General features: G+C 32.9%; 1 long non-coding RNA gene across 1 annotated transcript; it reads left to right on the plus strand.

The window, feature by feature from the left end:
* Positions 1-4,015: 4,015 nt before the first annotated feature.
* Positions 4,016-15,360, plus strand: LOC143922199 (uncharacterized). The gene is made up of 5 exons (XR_013261569.1): positions 4,016-4,304; positions 8,859-8,981; positions 10,696-11,197; positions 13,220-15,011; positions 15,061-15,360. It is a non-coding gene; the product is annotated as an uncharacterized LOC143922199 (long non-coding RNA).
* Positions 15,361-20,005: the final 4,645 nt, after the last annotated feature.

The following is a 20,005-nucleotide window of genomic DNA, read 5'->3' on the forward strand; positions in this document are numbered from 1 at the left end:
AATTCAAAGGATTAAGAGGAATAATGATATGATGTGATAACACTGAGCAACAAAAAATCACGTTTTTGAGTTACCGGAGCGGAGACGAACCAATCTTCACTAACTTTGACCCACTGAATTCGAATATGATAATGATTTTTGTTGGCTGGTGATTGTTTACGAGATAAGAGCGTTTAAAAAAATGCGCGAGTTTTACAGTTTTTTGGCTTTTGTTTTTTATTAAAAATATATTTTTGACTTTTAAAATTCACTAGTCAATTAATTACAACTATTTTAAGGCAATGAAATATCACAATCAATAGGAAAAACATCTGACTATTGATTGCAATACTCACTTTGAGCCCAGCAATACAAGATTTTGAGTTAAAGACCGCAAAAGCCAAAAAACTGTAAAAAATCGCGCATTTTTTTAAACGCTCATATATCGTAAATGATCACCAACCAACAAAAATTATTATCATATTCGAATTCAGTGGGTCAAAGTTAGTTAAGATCGGTTAGTCTCCGCTCTGGTAATTTTTTGTTGTTGCTCAGTGTAACAAAAACAATATTTTAAGTTTTGGATATTTGACATATGTATCCTGTGAAGGTATCGAGAAATGGTTGAATGGATATGCAGATAAAGAGGGATAATAATATTTGAGATTACAAATATGTAGTGGGACAATTCAAATAACAGTCTCGAGACAATTAAGGCATTGAAAGTTTCGTAAATAATAAGATATCAAAATTAAGAGAAAAATATCAATTAAACGTGCGTTTAAATAATTAAGATTAGATAATACGTGAGAAAAAAGAGTAATATATAATAAATACATAGTACATAGGTTTGTAAGATATTTACCACATAACAGTAGTGACAACCCTATCGTGAGCGGTTACTTGCTGCAAGCAACCGTGTCAATCGATATTGCAGGGCAGCGTTTCCCAACCTGTGGTACGCGGTTGATGGGTGGTGGTACGCGAAAAAAAATCAGTAATGGCGGACATGCAGGAATGAATGATTTACAATCATAAAAATAGAAATATTTTTTATATCTAATATATAATTTCGAAAGAGACTTTGTAAGTTTGTGTCTTTGTTTGGGAACTTCGAAAACAAAATAAAATTTCCATGGCGACAATTCAATTGGTTGAACATTATATTTTTTTCGATTCAAATAAATTTAATAAAAAATCAAATGAATATTTACTATTAGATTCGCCATGCTTAAGCTGTTTATATTGCAAATATTGAGCGAAGCCGAGTAAAACAACTAGTAATTAATAAAAATTATCTTAATCAGTCAACGTCGACTTTAATATGTACAGTGGATGATCGAAAATCTGGCAATTTATAAGTTTTCCCGAGATCCAGCATGGATTTTGGAGTGCATTTTTAAATTTACCGCGTTCACGCTTCTATAAATAAATAACTTGAATTTGACACTTGAGAACAGTTCGATAATAATCTTTAATGTTGCAGATAAAATTGAAAGTACATATGATTAGAAAATTAGATTTTTGGAATTTATGTATCGAAGATGATCAAACTGAAGTATTTGAAACTTAACATAATATACTGAAAACAAGAGTCGTATGTCTCGGGATATACGTGAAAAAATAATTGAATATTTAATAGAACTGGTTGAGAGAGCTTTCTCTTCATATGTTTTAATAAGACAAATATAGAAATTGATTGAAACCAGCTCCAGACTTAAAGGTACGTTCGGCATCAGTTGAACCAAATTAAAAAAAACTAAGTACAAGGATTTCATTAAATTTATTTTGTAAGGAGATTTAATGAATAGAAAACATATTATATGTACTTTGTAATTTTCTGTTTTTAGTAAAACCATTTATCAATAATAGAAGTATGACAGAATAGTAGATAAATATATAAAACTTTGAGCATATTATAATTGTGAATCCGCAAATAACTTTTTTTCCACAAAATTTCTTACCAAAACAGATCTTCATATGCTACATATCCTGTCTTCACAATCCTTACCATGCAAATACTACATATATATATATATACATATATATATATATATATATATATATATATATATATATATATATATATATATATATATATATATATATATATATATATATATATATATATATATGTATATATATATATATATATATATATATATATATATATATATATATATATATATATATATATATATATATATATATATATGTATATATATATATATATATATATATATATATATATATATATATATATATATATATATATATATATATTATATATATATATATATATATATATATATATATATATATATATATATATATATATAATATATATGGACCACCTCCAACTACTTGGACCACCACAATGGACCACCTCCAACTACTTGGAGGTGGTCCATTGTGCTGAAATTTTCCCTAAACCCTGCCTGCTCTATAGGTTGGTTCTCGTCGAGGATATTCTTCAGCCTTTCTGTAATAACCTTCGTGAAGAGCTTGTAGATCGCTGAAAGTAAACTAATGGGTCGGTAGTTCTTGATATCGCTTTTGTCGCCTTTTTTGTGTTATATATATATATATATATATATATATATATATATATATATATATATATATATATATATATATATATATATATAACACAAAAAAGGCGACAAAAGCGATATCAAGAACTACCGACCCATTAGTTTACTTTCAGCGATCTACAAGCTCTTCACGAAGGTTATTACAGAAAGGCTGAAGAATATCCTCGACGAGAACCAACCTATAGAGCAGGCAGGGTTTAGGGCAAATTTCAGCACAATGGACCACCTCCAAGTAGTTGGCGAACTAATCGAGCGTGCCAACGAATATCAACGGCCATTGTGCCTAGGTTTCGTCGATTATGAGAAAGCCTTCGATACAGTTAGTCATAATGCAGTACTTAACGCTCTACAAACACAGGGAGTGCCGGAACCCTATGTGGGACTGTTAGCTGCAATATATAAGAATGCCACAGCTTCGGTTAAAATTTTTTCAGGTACAGATAGATTTAGCATAGGAAAAGGAGTAAGACAAGGAGATACAATCTCGCCCAAGTTATTCAATGCGGTGCTTGAGGGAGTTTTCAGGAACTTGGATTGGGATACAGCCGGAGTAAGCATCAATGGTCACTTCTTGTGTCACCTTCGGTTCGCAGACGATATAGTTTTAGTAGCTCGTGATTCAGCTGACCTACTTATCAGACTAACACAGCTGGACAGGGAAAGTAGAAAAGTAGGATTAAAAATTAACGTAGATAAGACTAAACTAATGTTCAATAGTTATTGCATGCCTGATAGCATCCCCTTAGATGATAAACCAGTAGAAGTAGTAAATAATTATTTATATTTAGGTCAAATAATTGACATGTCTGGTAGTAAAGATGAAGAGATAAAGAGACGTATGAAATTAGGATGGAGTGCATTTGGACGGATGAATGCTGTTTTTAAATCAAAAATGCCACTCTGCCTGAAGAAAAGGATCTTTGATCAATGCGTTTTACCAGTGATGACGTATGGATGTGAAACCTGGACACTGAACGCCAAGATGCTAAACAAAATCCAATGCACTCAAAGAAGTATGGAACGCTGTATGCTTGGCATAACGAGGAAAGACAGAAAGTGGAACACGTGGGTGAGAAGCATGACAAGGGTAGTGGACATAGTGGATAGAGTGAAGAGATTGAAATGGCAATGGGTGGGTCACGTAGCTAGGAGGATGGACGAAAGGTGGACAAAAGAAGTGCTTGAATGGTACCCGAGAGAAGGCAAAAGAGTAAAAGGAAGACCGCAAGGAAGATGGGTGAACGAAATTAGAAAAATGTGCGGAATGAGATGGATGAGTGTTGCGCAAAATAGAGACGAGTGGAAGCGTGTTGGAGAGGCCTTCATCCAGCAGTTGATGGCGAATGGCTGTAAATGATGATGATGATATATATATATATATATATATATATATATATATATATATATATATATATATATATATATATATATATATACATATATATATATATATAATAATTAAACTTGCAAAAACAAATTTCATGAAATACAATCATTTTTATATGGTGGTACAATTTAGCATTATGTACTACCAAGTGGTACGCGAGTCAAAAAAGGTTGGGAAACGCTGTTGCGCTCAGTGCGCTTAGTGAGCGCTCAGGTGCGCTCAGTTCTGGGCGACACTTCGCCGAGGTGACATCTTACTACCGACCGCTTCCTGACACCTGAGATCTCCTGCAGCCAGCTTCCTGGGAGACAATGGAACTCACCAGTGATGGTCAACACACTTAGGTATTTATCCTTACCATTGCAAAAAAATATATTGTCGCCATTTTGGTTATGCATTTTGTTTCCATAGTTTTTGCGATTATTTTTAAGATTGTAAAGCGGTGTCTACGCTCACGCCTAAATGTGAGTGTGTGTATTTTTGTCGTGAAAAAGTTGTCACCACACTAATTGCTTTGCGGCGCGAGTGTAGAGTCCGCTTATCATATGACGAATTCACAATAACGGGCGCTGTATAATATTGTATGTCTGTACATCGGTTTCAATTTGATTCGGCCATTTTTTATTGCGCAGTTTGCATTTTCTTTGTTTGCGTTTTTTACAGGTATTCCTCGACTTTTATTTTTGGATTCAGTGTGACAGCATGCTATACACCTATTCACATACACTACGCAAGCGCATTTGCATTTGACAACTCTCAGTAACATACCTATACTAACCGTGACCTTCAGGTGACACCGCCCAATAAATCGATTACTTGCCTGTAGGGGAGAAAAGTCTATGTTGACATGCGCATCTGAGCTCATGGAAACAAGTGTGTTGCCGACGGCGACCAGGGCCGATGAGAGGGGGGGTAATGAAATTATACTGCAAATTGAAAAAACAAATCGGACGCATGTATGTACATATGTATGTACGTATTTCATGAAACGCGATACTTTTGACCGGGGCGCGAAAATGCATGGCTTCCCCGTGCAGCGAGCCGACGTTCCATAATTGGATATAGAGCGAGCAATTTTCCAACTTGTAATGGATATACTTCGGGTATATGTAGATACTAACCCCTGCACAAATGATAAAATCTATCATAGTATAATATACTATATTTGTATGTATGTATGGTGTATTAAAAATTACTTTAAAAGAGATGACGGTTTTGTTGATTTTGACGATGTGTGTGTTTAATGGTCCGTACGCACCAAACCAACGACGATTTTGGGCCAACTTTTAAAACCAGTAGCGTACAAAATATCGAAATAAAAATGAAATAAAAAAATTGAAATTAAATATCAAAATTAAGCTAACGAGCGAGATTGAGCTAAAATCAGATCATCGTTGATGTTTTGAATTACAACAATGTTTTGAATTACGACAAAACGCATTACAACCAGAGAAATATTATAATTACGAGCGAAAAAAACCTTGTTATTGTTTCTTATAAGTCGTCACGATACACTACTGTGTTTCCCCCTTCGGAAATATTTAACCAACGAAGATTTTGGGCCAACTTTTAAAACCAGTAGCGTACAAAATATCGAAATAAAAATGAAATAAAAAAATTGAAATTAAATATCAAAACTAAGCTAACGAGCGAGATTGAGCTAAAATTAGATCATCGTTGATGTTTTGAATTACAACAATGTTTGAATTACGACGATATTTTTTTTATTTTTTATTTATTTATTTAACATATTAGCCACGGTGACATTACAGAGATCTCCAACGCGTCGCTGTGGCCGGTCATTCAGTAATAATAACATGATAACAGTAATAATAACTTATAATAATAACAATATTAACACAACATCATTAAAATCATAAAAAAAAGAAAAAACATAGATAAAGTAATAACAATCATTAATATTTATAATAGGCAAAATCAACCACTGGCATTCCTCAACAACCACTCAACCAGATTAGTATATTTTATATTGAAGAGGTCAATTTCACCAGAAATCCTGTTAAGCAGATATATCGCTCTAGATATAGGAGCCGTTGACAACATATTTGTGCGAGCCACAGGAGGAACAAACAAATCACGATTTCTCAAGTCCCTGAATTTACAAGGTGCATTAAACCTAAATTCCTTTAGAACCTGACGATTGTGTATTATCCCATTCAACAGCTTAAAAAAGTGTCTTCCCAGTAACATATTCCGACGAGACTCCAATGAGTTGAAACCTAACGCCCCTAATAGGAATGCACTAGGATATAGCCAAGGATAATAACCACACTGTTTCAAATAAAGATATCTGAGAAACCGTTTTTGGATTCTCTCAATCTTCAATGAATGAGTTATATGGTTAGGATTCCATATCATAGAAGAAAATTCTAGAATACTACGTACTAAAGATTCATAAAGAATTTTAAGCACCAACGTACTCTGGAAAGGTTTGCTAACTCTTAGTAAGAATCCCAGCATTTTTGTTGCACGCAAACAAATATTGTCTATGTGTCGTTTAAATTGAAAATTATTCGAGAACAAGACCCCCAAATCACAATATTCATCTACAAACTTTAATTCAAAACCACTTAGGCGATATGGATAAATCAAGCGATTTGAAGATCTTGTCACATTGAGAACACAGCATTTTTGAATGCTAAAAAATAATTTATTATCGACAGACCAACTTGACAGCGCATCTAAGTCCAATTGGAGAAGGGCTGCGTCACTATGAGACTTAACTGTCTTAAAAAGCTTAAGGTCATCGGCGAATAAAAGATAGTCTGAATACTTAATTATTTTTGAGATGTCATTAATGTAAATTAAAAAGAATCATGCACAGAGTCGTCAAGCCAGGTTTCCGTTAGTACCAGGATGTCAGCACATTGAATAGCCGAGTTAGAACCTAATTCATCCAGTTTAGATTTAAGACCTCGTACATTTTGATAGAAAATGCTTTAATTATGCATTACAACCAGAGAAATATTATAATTACGAGCGAAAAAAACCTTGTTATTGTTTCTTATAAGTCGTCACGATACACCAATGTGTTTCGCCGTCGATGAAATATTTAACAAAAAAAATATCGGTGATTTGTCAAAGGGTTTTTTTTTCTTTCGTCGAAATAAAATTAATAATCACACATTATCCGATAAATTTTACCTCTGAGATGGATTTAATTATTTGATTTATTTCGACGAGAGAAACAATTGAAGACATTATCCGATAAAATTTACCTCTGAAATGATTTAATTAATTGATTTATTTCGACGAGAGAAACAATTGAAGACAAAAAAATTTCCTTTGATTAAACCGACAACGTCTCGGGTTGAAGAAATCGCTCGGTCACCCATACTAACACATAATATATGCTCAGTAGCTGCGCATTACGGGGAAGTAAAAATAATAATTCTTTGATTTTTTTTTCGATCTTCGTGCGTATCTACGTAAGTCAAAACATCTTCGACAAACAAAAGTCGAGGATTATCTGTATGTGATTGTTGATGATCTAATTTTAGGTCAATCTCGAAAATTTATTTAAATTGTGCATGTTCTGTTTTAACTTTCGATATTTAATTTTAATATAATGATGATAATTTTATTTTGATATTTAAATTTAATTTTAATATAATAATAATATTTTTAATTTTGATATTTAATTTCAATTTTTAAATTTAATTTTTATTTAGATATTTTGTACGCTACTGGTTTTATCCTGATGGTTAAATCGTTGGACCAAAATCGTCGTTGGTTTGGTCCGTACGCAGCATAAAACGGAGACATACTACATATATTCCAATATACATATGTATAAAAAAAATCGATAGTATAATGGTGAAGTTTTCAAGCTCTATTCAAGTTATAAATAAAGACAAAAATATTTATATATGTATAAATATATATATATATATATATATATATATATATATATATATATATATATATATATATATATATATATATATATACATATATATGTATATATATATAAATAAAAAATAAAAAATAAAAATAAATTGCCAACAGCGTGACTCGGTGGTTTGATTCCGTAAGCTGACCGCGATTGAAAACAAATTATTCCGAGTATAACCTTAAATGCTGCTGGACACACTTGGATATTTGTAACTCCAAGTAGATCGTTTCCTATTAGATTATGCCAATTTGTCTGATTTCATTATTGAAGCGGTTCTTCCCTCAAATTAGCAAAAACAATCCTACCCAATATGTCAACACTATTTGAACATGATTTTATAAATTTATTATCTCGCTAATTTTCTTTTATATATAGTATTTTTACTATGTTTATATTATACTAGTGTAGGGCCCGTTGATTTCAACGGGTGGTTTCGAAAAGAAATTGAAACTCGAATAAAAATAAAGTTAAAGATATGGAATCGACTGGTTTCGGAAAGACAAAGGCACAAAAAAATGAAAATTATGAAAAAAATGAAAAATATGAAAATAATGAAAAAACTGAAAATAATGAAAAAAAATGAAATAATATTAAGTTCTTTATTTTGTCATCGAAGGTGATGAAATTAATTGTTTGATTGTGTACCTATTATCGCAATTTTGTTTGCGTCCTTTGTACCATTGACTGCGTCCTTGAACATGAACAATTTAACTGTACCGTTCGACATGCGCATTCTATCTTATGGCAACAGATTCGAAGCTAATCCTTCAAATGGCGCTGCCTATTAAATCAATCACAATCATCCATTTTTTCAAGGCAAAAATCTCTATATCTATTGACATTTTGCCCGCGTCCTTTTTGTAGAGGTCATGAAAAATCTGCGCGTACAGATTGTTGTGTCTGCGCAACTTTTTTAGGGGTGGGGTAGAAATGTCCGTATGACCTTTGCTTCAATCGATACAGTGTCTGGGTGAATTTCCAGGACCACCCCATGGCGCAGGTCAGATCCAGACGAGCCTTCAGTGAGAGAACATCTTGCTGAGATTTCCTGCCAGCTTTATGTAAGATAATGGAGCTCAGCATTGATGGGGCCGCCAACATCCAGGTATTTACGATTGCAAATGCGAAATCAAAAATATATTTTCCTGTCGCCATTTTGGTTATGCCTTTTGTTTCCTTCATTTCTGCGTTCCTTTTTGATTGTATCACATTAGGAATTCGCAATAGCGGTTATTGGATGCGTTATTTGGTGCATTCCTAGTTTGAATTTTTATTGTATTGTTTTAATTTGGGCATTTTGCGTTTATTACTAATAAGGGAATACATTTTTTTCTTCTAATGCCGAATCCGTATTCGGACGTAGGAGACTACCATGGGCAGACATCGTTTATGGCCCGTGCGAATTCTTCCCTATCATGGGCAAGCCGAAATAACTTTTCGAGACCGAGTCCCATCCATGACCTGATGTTCCGGAGCCAAGAGAGCTTCTTTCTCCCAATCCACCGTTTGCCTTCTATTTTCCCTTCTATGATTATTTGTAGAAGGCGATAAATTAGACCCCGATAATCTGAAATTGCTATTATTTTTGTTCTTTGTGCCATCTATTACACTTAGACCACAAATGGACGGGTATATCGACCATTCCTTTTTGGGTGTATTTAAATCATTAGGGCGAAAACACACTGAGATAACCGCGGCACGTGTTCTTTTGCGCCTACGCGACTTCCAGCCAAGGAAGGGCGAAGGGCGTTCCCAGTTCATTGTCATTTCGCACGATTTTAATATTTCGACAAAATCCTCGTACATTTCTTCAAATATGGGAATCACTGTTATTGAACACTCTCAAATCTTTGTTAATACAAGGATAGAATATCACCGAAAAGACGTTTATATGTATGTGCGCAACACGCACTGATCGTTGTTTGTGCGCACCTTTTTAGGGGTGGGGTTGAGCTGTCATAAATAGAATTGCCCGTTTAACTTTTGCTTCGATCTATATTCTGTCTGGGTAAATTTTCTCGGTAAAAATGAACCAGAAAAACAGGCAGAAAACTTAAGCTTATAGTTCTGAACAGGACCTATACTAACGGTGACTTTCAAGTGCACCGCGCAATAAATCGATTACTTGCCTGTAGGGCCGAAGATTCTCTGTTGACATGCGCATCTGATCCCATGGCAACAAATGTGTTGCCAACCACGACCAGGGCCAACGAGGGAGGGGGGGGGGGGAAGCTGCGTTCCGCGTCCCGGACGACAAGAGAGACATGAATATGTAATGTTTTTACCCCAAATCCCACAACTGGGACATTGTTCTTTCGATGGCCAACCAATGCATTTTAAAAACTACGATGTCTTATTTCGTATTTTTTTAAGGAATGTAATTTGTTCGACTTTGTTTTATCTGTTACATTAGGACCACAAAAGGAAGGGTATATCGAATATTCCTTGTTAGGTGTATTAAAAGAATTAGCCTTCGCGACTTCCAGACAAGGAAGGGCGTTCCCAGTTCATTGTTATTTCGTACGATATTATTATTTCAATAAGTTTCTCCTACATTTCTTCAAATATGGAAATACGCAGGGTCGCCGAGAGGAATCCCGGGCCATGGGAAAAAAATATTCCGGATCCTATCTCAAACTAAAAATCTTCATTTTGCTATTTGCCTATTATCGCCATTTCGCACGCATCCTATGTGTATAGGTCATCCTATTGATCGTTGTATCTGCACGCACCTTTTTAGTGGTGGGGATGTGCAGTCATAAATAGAATTCACGTACGACCTTTGATTCGATCAATAAAGTGTCTGGGTGAATTTCCAGGACCACCCCATGGCGCAGGTCAGAACCAGACGAGCCTTCAGCGAGAGAACATCTTGCTGAGAACATCATCCTGCAGCCAGCGATGTGGAAGATATGGAGCTCAACAGTGATGGGGCCGCACACTTGTTTCATTTCACACAAGTTGTCATTTCGGTCGCGTTGCTCCCCCGCAACTCCATTGTCCTTTGGGTTTTCAAACGATATCTTCGGACATTCAGAGACATAACATGATCGCCTTCAAATATAATGAGCCAAAAAATTATAAATAAATATGTACATACATATGTATATCTGTAAGTTTCACTAAAGTGGAATATTAGTGCAGCTGGGTGCAAACTCTTTAGTAGCAAGTAACCCAATTCACTGTGTTCATCGTTATCACTTTAGTATTATTTACGTTTCCGATTGATTCAATACATATTTGAATCTAGTCGATGGAAGCTTCGCTCTATATTGCCTCCATAACGAAGAAGCTGTCTGGGCTTCAAGCTCACTTGGGACAGTATTTGTACACCATTTATGTAATTAAATTTCGACTTTTTGATGATAGAAAAGTCCAAATCGATACATAGATAGACAAGTCCAATCAAGTAAACGAAGCGTTGTAGTTGAATTATACGTATGCAACTACAAAAATAATCTGACGAAAACAAACGTTATCGTCGAACGTTCAAATCGGACAATTATCAACATAACAATGAATCTCTTCTGCTAAAAGTAGATTCTGTAGCCCTTTTGTTGTGACATTTACTACAAGGGCAATCAGCCAATCCTTAAAGGTCTTAAACTTCACTTTCTTTTTATTTTTTGATACGATTCAATATTAAGTTTTGGGATAAATGGGCAAAGTGTAACGAGTTTAACGAGTAACGTTCGGCAAGTCGCTTTTTCACAGCAGGTTTGATCTGCGGCTGTTGCCCGGGACTGGGACGACCCCTCCCGGTAATTAAAAATAGTTTTGTTGTGGATAATTTTCTGTGCGAAGATTCCCTTAGGAGTGTGTGTTTATCTAAAAACATATCCAAGACGAGGAGTGCCTCCATTTCAAAGAGGCTATGCAAAAAGGCTATGCATAATGTTATCACATGAATATTATTTACGTTTCCAATAGATTCAATACATATTTGAATCTAGTCGATGGAAGCTTCGCTCTATATAGCCTCCATAACGAAGAAGCTGTCTGGGCTTCAAGCTCACTTAAGACAGTATTTGTACACCATTTATGTAATTAAATTTCGACTTTTTGATGATAGAAAAGTCCAAATCGATACATAGATAGACAAGTCCAATCAAGTAAACGAAGCGTTGTAGTTGAATTATACGTATGCAACTACAAAAATAATCTGACGAAAACAAACGTCATCGTCGATAAATTATTCACTCTCGTTGCTTCCGTCACTTTTTGTTTAAAACCCAATTCATTTACCCAATTTCTCAACTTTTTTACATAAAATTCTTCTGTCTGTAACCAATTAAAATTCCAGTCCCCAAACATAATTATATTTTTACTCACATCTATACTTCTTTCACTCAATTCTTCTAAAAATTTAAGAAATCTTCCACTTCTACCCTTCGGAGAGCGGTAAATTACTAGCAAAAACACAGTAACTCCATTCACAAGCACATCCACACCAATTGTCCAAAACTCACCATCAACCTTATTAACTATTACATTACCGTAACTTAAATCATCCCTTAAATACAATAGTACCCCACCCGTATGTCTAGAATTAGAGTCACACCTCAAAACACAATATCCATCTATATTCAGCTCAAAATCTTCAAAATCACTAGTTACATGCGTTTCACTTAAACCTATAAATAATGGTTTTTGACTGACAGTTAAACTCCAAACCTCATCCTTGTGAGCAAAAAAACTTTGTACATTTATACCGATACCTTTTGGTGGTTGCTATATATTATTATACTAAATTCTATTTCTCATTAATTCTATATTTCTTTTATATACACAGCACTTAGTGTCCAACGGTCCGTGATTCGTGTTCAAATTTAATTTTATTTTATTATTACTCTTAAAGCAATTACGACTTTTTGATGATAGAAAAGTCCAAATCGATACATAGATAGACAATTCCAATCAAGTAAACGAAGCGTTGTAGTTGAATTATACTTATGCAACTACAAAAATAATTCGAGTAGATGATTTTAGACAAATTTCACATTTATGTGCTTTTATCCCGGCATGCAATTTTTTATATTTCTCGAGTATAGGTTTTTGAGTAAATGATTTCACACTTGTAATGCTTTTCACAGTTTTGTTGTGGATAATTTTCTGTGCGAAGATTCCCTTAGGAGTGTGTGTTTATCTAAAAACATATCCAAGACGAGGAGTGCCTCCATTTCAAAGAGGCTATGCAAAGAGTCTATGCATAATGTTATCACATGAATATTATTTACGTTTCCAATAGATTCAATACATATTTGAATCTAGTCGATGGAAGCTTCGCTCTATATAGCCTCCATAACGAAGGAGCTGTCTGGGCTTCAAGCTCACTTGGGACAGTATTTGTACACCATTTATGTAATTAAATTTCGACTTTTTGATGATAGAAAAGTCCAAATCGATACATAGATAGACAAGTCCAATCAAGTAAACGAAGCGTTGTAGTTGAATTATACGTATGCAACTACAAAAATAATCTGACGAAAACAAACGTTATCGTCGAACGTTCAAATCGGACAATTATCGACATGAATCGCAATGAATCTCTTCTGCTAAAAGTAGATTCTGTAGCCCTTTTGTTGTGACATTTACTACAAGGGCAATCAGCCAATCCTTAAAGGTCTTAAACTTCACTTTCTTTTTATTCTTTGATACGATTCAATATTAAGTGTTGGGATAAATGGGCAAAGTGTAACGAGTTTAACGAGTAACGTTCGGCAAGTCGCTTTTTCACAGCAGGTTTGATCTGCGGCTGTTGCCCGGGACTGGGACGACCCCTCCCGGTAATTAAAAATAGTTTTGTTGTGGATAATTTTCTGTGCGAAGATTCCCTTAGGAGTGTGTGTTTATCTAAAAACATATCCAAGACGAGGAGTGCCTCCATTTCAAAGAGGCTATGCAAAAAGGCTATGCATAATGTTATCACATGAATATTATTTACGTTTCCAATAGATTCAATACATATTTGAATCTAGTCGGTGGAAGCTTCGCTCTATATAGCCTCCATAACGAAGAAGCTGTCTGGGCTTCAAGCTCACTTGGGACAGTATTTGTACACCATTTATGTAATTAAATTTCGACTTTTTGATGATAGAAAAGTCCAAATCGATACATAGATAGACAAGTCCAATCAAGTAAACGAAGCGTTGTAGTTGAATTATACGTATGCAACTACAAAAATAATCTGACGAAAACAAACGTCATCGTCGATAAATTATTCACTCTCGTTGCTTCCGTCACTTTTTGTTTAAAACCCAATTCATTTACCCAATTTCTCAACTTTTTTACATAAAATTCTTCTGTCTGTAACCAATTAAAATTCCAGTCCCCAAACATAATTATATTTTTACTCACATCTATACTTCTTTCACTCAATTCTTCTAAAAATTTAAGAAATCTTCCACTTCTACCCTTCGGAGAGCGGTAAATTACTAGCAAAAACACAGTAACTCCATTCACAAGCACATCCACACCAATTGTCCAAAACTCACCATCAACCTTATTAACTATTACATTACCGTAACTTAAATCATCCCTTAAATACAATAGTACCCCACCCGTATGTCTAGAATTAGAGTCACACCTCAAAACACAATATCCATCTATATTCAGCTCAAAATCTTCAAAATCACTAGTTACATGCGTTTCACTTAAACCTATAAATAATGGTTTTTGACTGACAGTTAAACTCCAAACCTCATCCTTGTGAGCAAAAAAACTTTGTACATTTATACCGATACCTTTTGGTGGTTGCTATATATTATTATACTAAATTCTATTTCTCATTAATTCTATATTTCTTTTATATACACAGCACTTAGTGTCCAACGGTCCGTGATTCGTGTTCAAATTTAATTTTATTTTATTATTACTCTTAAAGCAATTACGACTTTTTGATGATAGAAAAGTCCAAATCGATACATAGATAGACAATTCCAATCAAGTAAACGAAGCGTTGTAGTTGAATTATACGTATGCAACTACAAAAATAATCTGACGAAAACAAACGTCATCGTCGAACGTTCAAATCGGACAATTATCGACATAACAATGAATCTCTTCTGCTAAAAGTAGATTCTGTAGCCCTTTTGTTGTGACATTTACTACAAGGGCAATCAGCCAATCCTTAAAGGTCTTAAACTTCACTTTCTTTTTATTTTTTGATACGATTCAATATTAAGTGTTGGGATAAATGGGCAAAGTGTAACGAGTTTATGTGCACACGTCTCCCTGTCTTCTCTTAAGTTGAAAAGTAGATATATCGCCGTAGTTGCAAAAGTTGCAGTTTCGGTTACATCAAATGTGATCAATAAATGCATTTCTCGATTGCAGAATTCTCATTTTCCAACATGTATTGCATGATATGTATGTATAATAATATTGCATTTTATATTACATTAACAAATATATTATATTACATTACAAATGCGTATGCATTTTCACTGTGAGATTTTGGATATGTGGGTAATAAATTAATTACAAAAAAATATAATGGATTTTATTTTACCTTATAAGTTTGGTGTCGCACTGTGTGGCCGGCCGTTTGCAGATCCATCTGGACACGCGCTCACTTTCTTTTAAAAACGCTATATTCAAAAACTGTAGCACATGATTTACTAGCTGAAAATTTATTTTCAATGCATTAATATAAAGGTTCAGATATTTTGAGATTCTAATACAAATCCGGTTCATGACCGGAAATGGTAGATTACTTCCGCACAGAATTGAGTTTGCATAGCATTTTGATTAGAAAAACTATGTGATTGATATATATTTTTATATTATATTTTCAATTTAATTAATAATCAGGGGGAAGAAATATATCATAAAAATAAATAGAAAAAATAAAAATATATAAGTTTCAATGGTGATTAAAAAGAGGTCAAAATTTGTTTATTGGTGTCGTAATAATTATCAAAATAAAGTTTAACGTAAAAAATTAAGGTAATTTGTGGTAGCAAATATTCTACAGATTCTTATAGATAAATAATTAATTAAAATCTTGTAGAAACTCAGGGGTGGATATTCCAATCAAAAAAGCAATTATATTTTTGGTAAAATTTTGATTAAATATATTACAAGCTACTTTTTTGAGTACTACTTGATCAAAAATTTATCAATAAAGCTTTTAATTATATCCCAAGTGACCTCCAACCTGAAAGTCCAAATCTATTTTTTAGTACATACATATGTATATTTATTACAAATACAAATCTATATAGTTGCATAACACGAGTCACAAGTTTGATCAAGTGTGACGGATTTTGACACGAATAAATAAAATTTTATTAATAGTTCATCAAAGTACAATACTCGTCAATATATAACGATGATATTTTAATAGTTTTTCGGAAAATATTAAAGTCGTGAATGTCCAGGCAGATCTACACACGGCCACACTGTGCGTTGCCTGAATATACCTTCATACAAATGATGAAATATTAAATGTATGTAATTGTATCGCCTTTTTACAAATTTCTTCTTATTATACGAGTCCCTGTTCCTGTTCCTGTTCCTGCGCCTACATAAGAAAAACACAAACACACTTCCAATTTCATCTAGGTAATGTATTTAGACGTACTGCACATTCAAATAGTACATATGTACATACATATATCGATATGCTGGTTGGAGTTTCATTCCCTGCAGTATATAATATACATATATTAAATGAAAGAAAAAAGTCCATTTGGGCGAATGTTGAGCATATTAAGAACTACACGAACACAGTAAGTATATCGCAAGAAATTTTTAATTATTCATAGGTGTTGAAAGTAAAAAAAATACTAACCCAGGCGAAGCCGATCACTCTCACTTATGTACATTTCGTGGATGATATCAATTATCATTATTAAGCTCCATGCATCATTCTTCAGCTTCGGATTCCACTAACATACATATGTACTTAAATAGTTATAATTTATAAGTGCATATCTATACATATATTAGACTTTACATATGTATAGATATGTAGGTAAGTATTAAACTTGATACAAATTAATGTTACAGATGTTATCTCAAAATTATTCGATTGAAGTCGTACGATTGTTTTTGAGATCGAAAGATTTATTATATGTATGTATTCGAATTTCAGATATTCTCGCTACTACAAGTATACAAATATATAGCTACATAGATACTCATAATAAAATAATAGAGAAATAAGCTTTGAAGAAATAAGTTCCTTATTAATTAAAAACTCAAGTAAAAAAATAAATGTATATAAAAAACTTTAGTAAAAAAGCTACATTAAAAAAAACTCAAGTAAAATAAATGTATATAAACAAATAATGTACTAAAATATAATAAATAATTAAATAAATATATAATAAATTATATACAATTAATTTATTAAGATAAAAAGGCAATTTAAACAATATTTCAACAACAAATGTACAAATGTGTGGGATTAAAATTTCAATCAAAATGATTTCAATGATTGGGGTTTCAATCAAAAAGATTTCAATGATTGGGGTTTCAATCAAAAAGATTTCAATGATTGGGGTTTCAATCAAAATTATGATCCCGGCTGAAACTAATGTAATTAAATATATTACTAAGAGGTATGGGCCGCCTTGGTATGTATGTGATGATCTTAAAGCGGCCCATTATTAATACTAAGATTGCTTTAAGAATAGTTTATCAATGTATGATTTTCCATAGTTTATGTATTTACAGAAATGAACTTTTCAATCATCAGATAAATTAAATCAGCTGATAACTAAAAATAATTGTATGTGATGTATGTATGTATATAAGCTTATTGTAAAAAACTAAATGTATGTAAGCTTATTGTAAATCATATTAACAATTAGATACAACATAACTTATTATTGAATACTTATCTCGCAGATAAAACCCAGTGAAGAGATATACTTTTAGCCGTGAAATGTCAAATCTGACATATTTGGCCAAAAATCAATATATATCGTGTATTACCCTTCACGCCAAATTTGAAATTTATATATACATATGAGAGTTAAAACTATAAATATTTATATACATATTTTATATATATAAACATTTTAAACAATTAAAATCTGATAATGCCGTGTCATGGAGAACAGTTTACGCCTTGTTAAACAACGCTTGTTAAACGTCAAGAAGATTTACTTTCCCCGTTTTTAAAACGCGTTGTATACGATATTTTATCTCCAACGTAATGGCAGACGATACATTAACGGGTATTGATGACCAAAATGAGCAATATGACATAAAAATATGATAAGAGATAAAAATGATCACTGACACGAAAGCCATGTGAAACTTAAAGGAGAGTAAAATTAAATATGATGAGTTTAATTTTAAATACTAAAAAATTTCAATGAATTTTAATAAAATTTATATATGTACATATGTACATATATAAATATATTATGTACATATATAATTTATATACATATATATATATATATATATATATATATATATATATATATATATATATATATATATATATATATATATATATATATATATAAATTATATATGTACATAGCCAGCAGCATAGCACGGACGTTAAGCTTCTGCTTACCGTCAAGAAGGTGCCGGGTTCTATCCCTGAATGAAAATGAATTTTTCAGAGTATGCTGTTGGTCAGACCTGGATTTGTGCTCCAGGTTGATCGTTTCCTATCAGAGTTTGCCAATTTTCTCTGATTTCATTGTTGAAACGGTTCCCGGAAAAAAAAATTGGCTAAAAATCCTTCCTACCTACTATGTCACCACTATTTGAAAAATTTTTGATTGATGTACAATAAAAATTTATGTACAATTCATAGATGTCTCGTTAATTTGCGAGTTTTTTCAGTGTCTCGCAATTCAACGACTTATAATAAAAATGCTGTATTTGTATTTGTAATTGGCCAGGAAGGCGCATTGGGAGTTACCTGTAAGGCCTTCCTGGTGTATATGTAAAATAAAATAAAATAAAATAATATGTATGTATGTATGTATATACAATTTAAAGACAACACAACAATTCAAAAATAATAGAAAAATTCAAAAATGTTTTGAAATTAAAATTACAACGAAAAAAACATGAATATAAAAATACAAAGACAAAAAATATGAATATAAAAATATAATAACAATTAAAGTTTATTAAAACTCAACATGGAGCATATTTCTACAAATTCTTTTTTGAGATTCGTGCGACGATCGGTAACAAATTATATTGTATTTACTAAAATACCTTTTAGAATTCACACTATTGACGGGACACCCAATAGATTTTAGAGCTGCACAACCAAACTCTTCATATTTAATTTTTGTTACCATCAATAATAGCAATATATCCGGCGTGGATTCACTTTTTATATTCTCTATTACTTGTCTAAAAAATTGCTGATATCCTTCTATACATTGAGCCTCTGTTAATACATTAAAGATCTCATAATTCGGTATGCCAGAAAACACCAAACACCGCAAAATGAACATCGTAAGTCTTTTATGTCTGATTCAACTTGGGCTAAGATAAAATAACGTAAAAGACTTAAACAAACTGGCATAACATCGACAGAATATCTTGAAAGGTATGCAATATTACATAAAGATATTCAAAGGAGTTAGTTGTAGGCGGGATAAAGCTAAATATATAAATGACATATGTATTTGAGGAGATAGAAAAACACGCATTAAAGAATCAGGCAAGGGATTTTTTTCACAAAGTAAAAATCGTCACTCAAAAATTGTCACACTCGGATGATCAATTTAGAAACACGCTTACAGATATTGATGTGATACCCAACCGATGGAAAGAATACTGTTCGGAATTGTATGTACAGTGGTAGTTCATCGATCTCAATTGTTTCCCCAATTGATGATGTCAGGGAGCTTGACATCTTTACATCTGAAGTTGTAAATGCCATAAAGAAACTGAAATGTAAAAAGTCTCCTGGCAGCGATGGTATACAAGCTGAACTTCTGAAAGAGCTTGGTGAAACTGCGATAAAGGCGCTATGTACATAATATGTGCAACAAGATCTGTGTAAACCGGTCTCCCTCACGGGCCCGAAAGTGAAACGCCCGAAAACGCAATTATCGGAAGGCAAAGATCGAAAATCGAAAGATCTTAAGAGGAAGAAAAAAAAAAAGGTGGATGGTAAACGGTACATACTCACTTAAT

The sequence above is a fragment of the Arctopsyche grandis genome, chromosome 2 (genome assembly GCF_051622035.1).
Source record: "Arctopsyche grandis isolate Sample6627 chromosome 2, ASM5162203v2, whole genome shotgun sequence".
NCBI lineage: Eukaryota > Metazoa > Arthropoda > Insecta > Trichoptera > Hydropsychidae > Arctopsyche > Arctopsyche grandis.